This window comes from Lepidochelys olivacea (assembly GCF_965140295.1).
Source record: "Lepidochelys olivacea isolate rLepOli2 genome assembly, chromosome: 12".
Lineage (NCBI taxonomy): Eukaryota > Metazoa > Chordata > Testudines > Cheloniidae > Lepidochelys > Lepidochelys olivacea.
Window position 1 is genome coordinate 39,813,680 of NC_140422.1, and position 8,860 is coordinate 39,822,539.

Below are 8,860 nucleotides of genomic sequence, written 5' to 3' on the forward strand. Positions count from 1 at the left end.
ACCTGACTACCCTGAAAACCCTGCCAGCTCCCAGCTGCTGGGGGAGCCCAGGGTGAGATTTGGGTGGAGCTTGGGGTGCCTGGCAGAGGAGGGACTATGTGGCCTGTCCCCAGCTATGCTGAGCCACATCACCCTGCTGGTTCACAGGGTTCATTTAGTTTGGGACTCGTCACTTCTTCCCAGCTGTTGGTGCCAGGGCAGCCTGCCCACTCGTGTGGCGGGCTGGGGGGGACCCAGGCAGGCACTGGAGACCGAGCACAAGAACCTGCCTCTTCCAGAGCTGACAGAAGGCCCCTTCTGTAAGGCAGATGACCCGAGTCCTGGGCAATGAGGCCGAGGTGCCAAGCGCTGTGACAGGCGCTGGGAGGAAGGTCATTTCTGCAGCAGCCATGTCCCCTTTGCCTGATTACAGCTGTTCCTTTTAATTAACCTGCTGGCTGGCTCCCCTGGGAAGTGGGGCCATATGCCAGCGTCTCCAGACACCAGCCTGGCCCAGGCAGGCGGCAGCTTCTCGAGCGGGCCAGGGATGCTGCAGGAGCATCTTGGCACCAGTCCCTCTGGCTTCCTGCTGTAACAACCCCCCTGTACCGAGCGGGAGTGGGACACAAGGTCAGCCAGGGGCAGAGCCAGGAGGCCTGAAACCCCACCCCAACCTCCTCCCGGTCCACAGCTTTAGCCAGGAGACCTCCCTTCTCCAGCTATAAAGCTCCCACCCCTAGTTCTCTCTTCCCTGCTCCAGCCCTGCGCGAGTGCTGGCTCAGGCAGGGTCCTGGCAGTACCTACTGCAGGGAGACGCCCACGGTCAGAGACTGCTGGCCCCGCTGCCCCTGCCTGCTAGGGACTCCTGCTTATTGCCTAGAGCCCCGGGCGGTGGGAGAGGTGGGACCCCCTAGCAGGCAGGGGCAGCAATGCATAGACCAGGTGTCACCCAGCCTTGCATCTGTGCCCGCTTCCCCGCCGGCCTGCTCTGCTTGTGCACCAGCAGGGAGGGGCCCTGCAAAGGTGCTGGGGCATCAGGCCTGGGGTTTCTGTTACTAGTGAAAGCAGGAAAAGGCCCCGGGTGGGGCTGGGAATGGGGCAGGGAGTTTCCCTCCTCAGTCACTGCGCACTCAGCTGGAGCCAACCCACTTGCTAACAGCCGATGCCTGTTGGCACCCCGTGTGCAAGGGGTCAAGGGGCCTGGACCCATGTGCTGCGGACTGGCAACGACCCCTCCCACACACTGGCCCCTCGCTGAGCCATGGTCCATGACCTCCCTCTTCCCCCCACTCAGCCCCCCTTTCCATTGCAGTCCCATGGCTGGGAGACTGTTCTGGGCATAAACCAGAGCCATGCATCGCAGGGGCTGTCAGGCCAGCCCCGCTCGCTGATGCCGAATGCCCACAGCCTCCCTTGGGCGAGGGCGGTTTCCAACTCCCAGGTGCTGAGCGTGCTCCCGGTGGGATTCTGCATTTCCAGTGGAGGGTTTACTAGCAGCCTGAGCTTTGTGCTCTGAAGCCAGGCGGGGAAGGCAAATTAAAGGCAGATAAGATCATTTTATCCGCAGAAATTGGGCCATTAGAGGCTGTGCCTGAGAGATCTCTGCTGAGCTGGGGACAGAGGGGGGCCCTGCCTGCCCCTGGCAGGGATTCTCACAGGCAGCCATCAGGCTGATGGGGGGCTGGCAGGTGGGGGGAGAGGAATAGGAGCTGGCTTCTGTTTGCCCAGTGCCATCCTGGCAGGGCCCTTCCTCAGGCCCTGTGCCGGCACAGCTAGGCTCCAGTTCCGGCCACAGGTCCTTCAGCTGCTGTCTCCCCTTTGGCAGAGGCTCCCTGTGCGCGGGGCCCTGGCTCTGGTCTGTCATTGGCATGAACACAGACCCAGCCAGCTCAGAGAAGGGGAGACTGGTGCAGAGGCAGGCTGCAGGTGTGGGGAGGGGGTTCTCTTGGGCCACACCCACATTCCCAGAATGCAACGGAGGGTCCTCTGGGTGCCTCGGAGCTGGTCCTTCGGGGGCCCTGCCCCGCTTGCCGGACCATCCCCTGCCCTACCACGCAGCCCTCACGGCTGGGCCCCAGTCCTGTGCTCACCGTGCCCTGCGGTGCATTTCCCAGGCCCTCAGCCTCTGCTGGAGTTGCTCCATTCTGGAGGGCGCAGACTGCCCTCCCCCACCCCCCCCAGTGAGCGCCCCATGGGGTATGCTGGGGGCAGGCCCTTCAGGAGCTCAAGCAGGGCAGGCTTCGCCAGGGTGGGCGTTGCTGGATCCCACCAGCCCCGGAGTAACAAGCCGGCTACAAGGTCAGGCTGGTGGCAGGATCTGTTTGGTGCGAACACAGCCAGGCTGACAGGCAAGAGGCACCGTGGGCCTGCTAGCCCCTGCGCCACGGTTTCCGCCTTGGATCACGCAGCCTGGCCAATGTCCTTCAATCACATGTAATAAGGGAATGATGGAATTTCCGGCTTCCCGGCACCTCATCCAGCGTCAGCGGGGCTCCCCGACGTTGGGCGGGCACCTGGGCCAGGAGCGAGTGCTCAGAGAGCATTCATTGCTCCTGTGCCCGGAGTCAGGTGGACAGGCACGACAGTGCTACGGTCCAGAGCCTGGCTCCTGAGCACTAACGGAGCAATCAGCAGGCCAGGGTCCTTTGTGCTCCTGTATGGCTGCCCTGTCCAGCTGCCTCCTGAGCTGGGGCCTGGCCTGCAGGAAGCGCCCTCGGGGCTCCCCCGTTGTTGCGAGCACTGATGCAGCTCTGCTGGTGTTAGCAGCAGCGTGGGGGACTAGTGCAGACAGCGCTCCGGCGTTGCAGCGACCTAGACCTGATCAGAGCCGGGTTAGAGGACATCGCGTGGCCTGTCAGCGCGAGTGTCTCTGTTGCGCCCCCAGGAGTGGGAGAGCGTGGGGGATTTGCCAGGGTAGACGCAGCCTGCCTGTGCGTTGTGAGATGCAGACTGGCGTGAGGGCCACATGGGGCCAGGACCAACCTGCCGTCAGCAGCGGCCAATGGCTGATGCTCAAAGGAAGGAGTTACATCACAGCTGTGTCATGCAGCGTGTGCAGTGAGGTGCTGTCGCTTCCCGACCCCAGCTGGTGGCTGGAGCATGGGGATGGGTGGCCCCTGTCGCTTGGATCCCTGCATGTGCCCTTCTCGTTCCTGCCCTTCGTGGCCCCCGCTGAGCTGCTGCTGGAACAGGGTGTCACGGAGTCCCTGGGCGATGCTCTGGAACTGCTCCCCATGAAGCCAGGCAGGACTCTGGGGAAGTCTCCTCTCTGGGAGCAGCCTGTCTGCAGGACACACAGCTCACACGGCTTCCACCTTCCTGGGTCTGACCTCGGAGCATTCAGCATCCTCTGCCCCTCCGTGCGCTTCCCACAGCGAGTCCGCCCAGGCGGGGTCCTGGGGAAGCCAGGGGGTCCTGCCCCCAAACTCCGCAGTCAGACGGGACTCTCAGCCAGCCAGTAACACAGAAGGTTTATTAGACGACAGGAACATGGTCTAACACAGAGCTTGCAGGTGCAGAGAACAGGACCCCTCAGCTGGGTCTATTTTGGGGGGCAGTGAGCCAGACAACCACGTCTGCACTTCACTCCATGTCTCCAACCAGCCCCAAACTGAAACTCCCTCCAGCCCCTCCTCCTCTGGGCTTTGTCCCTTTCCCAGGCCAGGAGGTCACCGGATTCCTTTGTTCTCCAACCCTTTAACTCTCACCTTGCAGCGGGAAAGGGCCCAGGCCACCAGTTGCCAGGAAACAGGGTGTCGGCCATTCTCTGTGTCCAGACTCCTGCACACACCTGCCCTCTAGGGCTCTGCAATGATCATACACCCTTATCCCACCACCTAGATACTTAAGAACTGCATAGGGGAAACTGAGCACCCCCACAATATTCGGAGGAAACATTAAGAACAGTCCCACTTCGTCACAGAACTGCCTAGGGGAAATTGAGGCACCCCCACACTATTCAGAGGAAACATTGAGAACAGTCCCACTTCATCACATCTCTCCCCCCTTCAAGACCGAACTGAGCAGGGTCACTTTAGCCAGTGACCTGGGGAAGTTCGAAGCCACCATGGATGCCCCAGCCTCTCTCCCATTCCTTGGTAGGAGTTACACCAGGCCCTTCCAGTTTCACGCCCTCCCTTAGGTTGGGGGTGGTCGATAGCACTCACAGGCCGCATGTGGGAAGGTTTATGCGGCCCGTGCCCTTTGGCCACCCCAAAACCCCAGGGGGTCAAACTGGGATTGGGTCTTCTCCCCAACAAGCTGGCCAAACACAGCCACTTGGTTATAGGACTGTTTAACTTTCTTAACAGCTCTCACTTCATGTGAGACCTTCTCAGAGCTATCCACACTGGATCTTTCAACAGGAAAGTCAGTGGATCCATTCACAACAGAAAATTTCTGGCTGTTAGGAACTGAAACGTTCTTGATTAAATCACTTTCACACCCTTCAGTTGCAGTAAACTGTTTGCAAAGACTCCATGAGGATTCCTTTCCCTGGGGCTTTTCTATGCAACAATTCACCCCTCACAGAAATTCTGCTCTTACCCTCTTTACCTAGGGCTTGCTCTAAAGGAACACTTTCCTGAGCAACAACAGACTCTTTCTGGGTCTCCCTTACATCCAGAATTACTTCTGGCCCATCTGGCGGATTCCTACACAATCCCCTTTCAGGCAAACTCACAGACTTCCTAGATAAAAGGTCAGAAGCATTCTCCTTCCCTGTGCCACACACAAGCTCAGGAATCTTTTCCTTCTTGCTACAGGTTTCCACACCCTCAGTAGGTAACACAATCACATCACCTTCATGCTCTCCTTGTGCCCTGGCTAGGATCTCACCCTGATTAGACAGAGTTGCTCCACCCTTTCCCAACAACACACTAGCAACAGGCAAAATACAAGCACCAGAATTGTCTGGGCTCTGGGGTTGTACATAGACACTAATTGGATGCGGGGCCATTCTCCTGAGCAGACACAACTTAGGACCATTCCCTTCCTGGGGTTTAGTTGAATCCAGAACCAGCTCTGAGACAACTGCCCGACCCTCAACCATCACAGGCTGAAAGGCCCCTTCTGTCTGCTCCACAGACAAAGAAGAGCCGGACACACTTTCTCCTTGACCAGACACACAGCTTGGGATCTCATCCCCCTTGTCCCAGCACACAGGGCTGATCACAGACAACTGCTTGGAGATCAGGGTAGCTCCCTCCACAGGCAAGTCAATACCCCTGACAGACACAGGCACGTTTCCTTCACTGTCCCAATTCTCCACCCAGCTAACAGGTAAGGTCCAGGGACACTCATCTGCCACTCTCCTCGCCTTCCCACCCTGCTGACTAGACACAGCCATCAGCTCACAAGGCTGCCTAGGCTCATCCAAACTTTCCTTCCAAGCACCTTGCTGCTCCCAACAGATACCCTGCCCTGCCCTGCCTGTGTCTCCCCCCACTCAGCTGGGGTCTCAGCTCCCACTCTGCTCAGAGCTGCCCTTGCTGTCCCAGTGGGGGCAGGCCGCTGCTTTCCTCACTGCATCAGAGCCAGCCAGAGTCCCCACTCTGGTGTGCAAAGGGGCGGGGAGCATCTCTCTGTCCCACCCAGCCCCAGGGGTCTGGTTGCAGGCAGGCAGGTAGCCTGAGCCTAGACGCTCCTCCCCCCTGCCAGCCAGGTCATCTGCATTTTCACTGACCATTTCCCTCGCCGCCAATTGGTTCCCTGGATTCAAATTCAAACCCTTGGCCATTACAGGAGCAAGGCCTGGATCCTGTCCCAAAGAGACACAGTCACCTCATAACAGGGTCTCGCAGCTGGTGTCCCGGAGAACCCCAACTGCCAGCCAGCCCCACCCCACCTGGGTCTTCACAAGGATCTGGGCCATAGGCAGGGCGAGGGGCTTCATCCCTGGGACCCTCACCCAGCTCAGACAGCCCCTCAGCATCTGAGGCTGCACCACCCAGGGCCTGACACCAGTTCTCTCTGTCCCAGGATCTCGCCATCCCAGGAATGTCTTCCCATTGACCGTCACCTTCTGCTCCCACTGGAGGTCCGAGGGGCCTGACCCCAGGAAACTCCACACAGACATATAGGTTGGGGTCAGAAGTGGGAACCTGTCCACCTCCCCACCCATCTGGCTGATAGAGTCTATGGCCTTGGGACCCAGCAAGGGAGCTAGACACCGGGGCTTTTCTGCAGGGTCCCCCTGGTTCAAATTGCCAGCCTGCTCAAAGGCAGTGAGGTGGGCATCCACACCCCCCCCCTCCTTAACTAGGGGCAGCAATTTAGTCTCGAGGTTCCCTGCGGAACTGGCCCCCCGGGATCTATCCCCACTCACCCCTGGGAGGTCCCCTAGGCCTCTCCGCTCCCCCACCGCCAGTTCATGCTGCTGCTGCTTCTGCAGCTCTTTCTCGGGCTCTCGCTGGCTCTCACAGTCCTCTGGCTCTCTCGGACTCAGCTCCAATCCCGTCCGTCTCCGATCCCCGGATGGGGAACCCGATCGTGAAGACCCTCGTCTGGTCGCGGACAGGAGTCTTGGGGATGCCTGGCTACCACTCCAGCTGCTCCCAGATCCTGCTATAGCCCCATTTGGGTCACAAATCTGTTCCTTCGAGCGGTCATCCTCCTCCAGCTGCATGATTAACTGTGCCTTGGTGAACTTTCCAATGCTCAACCCTCTCTTTCTGGTTTCAGAGTAACAGCCGTGTTAGTCTGTATTCGCAAAAAGAAAAGGAGGACTTGTGGCACCTTAGAGACTAACCAATTTATTTGAGCATGAGCTTTCGTGAGCTACAGCTCACTTCATCGGATGCATGCCGTGGAAACTGCAGAAGACATTATATACACAGAGACCATGAAACAATACCTCCTCCCACCCCACTGTCCTGCTGGTAATAGCTTATCTACAGTGATCATCAAGTTGGGCCATTTCCAGCACAAATCCAGGTTTTCTCACCCCCCCACCCCCCTCCAAAAACCACACACACAAACTCACTCTCCTGCTGCTAATAGCTCATCCAAAGCGACCACTCTCCCTCTCTTTCTGCACAGGGTTACAAAGTCCTTCTTAAGGAGATGGTGACAGGCCATCACTCTGCTCTTCCCAAGTTGTGGACTCACAGGCCTGTGTGCTCTCAGGTCCCCACGATTTCAAGGGAGAACCCCTAGTGCACCAGCCCTTCTCGAGGTCACCACCTCTTTGCCATGGTCGAGCTGCAGACTCCTCTGCCCCTTGGACTGCTCGCTGCAATCCCCCGGGGGACCCTGTTACTGCAAAAGTCCTTCTCTCTGGTCACACACTCCCAGGGTTTAACCACCCCCCCGAAACTGTCTCTCTCTGAATCTTCAGCACGCCTGGTCCCCGTCAATCCCCCTTCGTTTTACTGTTCCCCAGTCACTTACTGTAGGAAGCACCGTTCACGGGGTGCAGTAGATCCCACCTCTGCCACCAGTTGTCACGGAGTCCCTGGGTGATGCTCTGGAACTGCTCCCCATGAAGCCAGTCAGGACTTTGGGACAGTCACCTTCCTGGGAGCAGCCTGTCTGCAGGACACACAGCTCACACAGCTTCCACCTTCCTGGGTCTGACCTCGGAGCATTCAGCAGCCTCTGCCCCTCCATGCACTTCCCACAGCGAGTCCGCTCAGGCAGGGTCCTGGGGAAGCCAGAGGGTCCTGCCCCCCAACTTCGCAGTCAGACGTGACTCTCAGCCAGCCAGTAAAACAGAAGGTTTATTAGACGACAGGAACATGGTCTAAAACAGAGCTTGCAGGTGCAGAGAACAGGACCCCTCAGCTGGGTCCATTTTGGGGGGCCGTGAGCCAGACAACCACGTCTGCCCTTCACTCCATGTCTCCAGCCAGCCCCAAACTTTTAACTCCCTCCAGCCCCACCTCCTCTGGGCTTTGTCCCTTTCCCGGGCCAGGAGGTCACCGGATTCCTTTGTTCTCCAGCCCTTTAGCTCTCACCTTGCAGGGGGGAAGGCCCAGGCCATCAGTTGCCAGGAAACAGGGTGTCGGCCATTCTCTGTGTCCAGACCCCTGCACACACCTGCCCTCTAGGGCTCTGCAGTAATCATACACCCTTACTCCACCACCTAGATACTTAAGAACTGCCGAGGGGAAACTGAGGCACCCCCACACTATTCAGAGGAAACATTGAGAACAGTCCCACTTCATCACACAGAGCAAGCGCAGAAGCTGTCGGGGTCGATCCCAACAAGTGTCACCCCTCGGGCTGGCAGAGCTCTCCCTGGCGTGCGTCAGGACACACTGAAAGGCGGGTGCCCTATTTCTGCCACGCAGGCTGGGGATTAGCTCCCGCGACGCCCTCAGTCCCCGTGTTCCTTAGCCACATCTGCATTCTAATAGCTCCAAATATGGGCTAATTTCATCGTCTTTCCTAAATCAGCTCTGCCGCTCCCAGACACGTGTGAGACCAGCACTGTGCATCTCCGCAGGGGAGGGCAGCGCAGGCAGGCAGGTTGGTGGTACAGTGGGACATGCCTGAGACATGGGAGGGGGGCTGCAGCGCAGGGTTTACTGGTAGATTGCTGGCAGAGCTGGCTGGAAAAGCCCGAATCCCCCAGGCCTGTTACTGTGGCCTGTGCCAGGACGTGAAGGCATGGGGCCGTGGCCTCATGGGCATGTTTCCTGCAAAATTCCCAGGTAACTTTTCTGTAGACATGGCAGGATTTCTTCCTGGAAACTGCCCAGGAGCAGGGGGATGATGGGGAGGGGGCTGGAGCATGGGAGGTTGGTACTGGTTTGGAGGGGGCCGGTACTGGTTGTGGGGGAGAGGGGATGGCCCAGCCCCAGGTGAGATGGCCAGAGGGATCAGTGCTGGCCCAGCTGGAACATGTGGGGTCGTGAGTTCCAGTGGGACAGGGCCATTC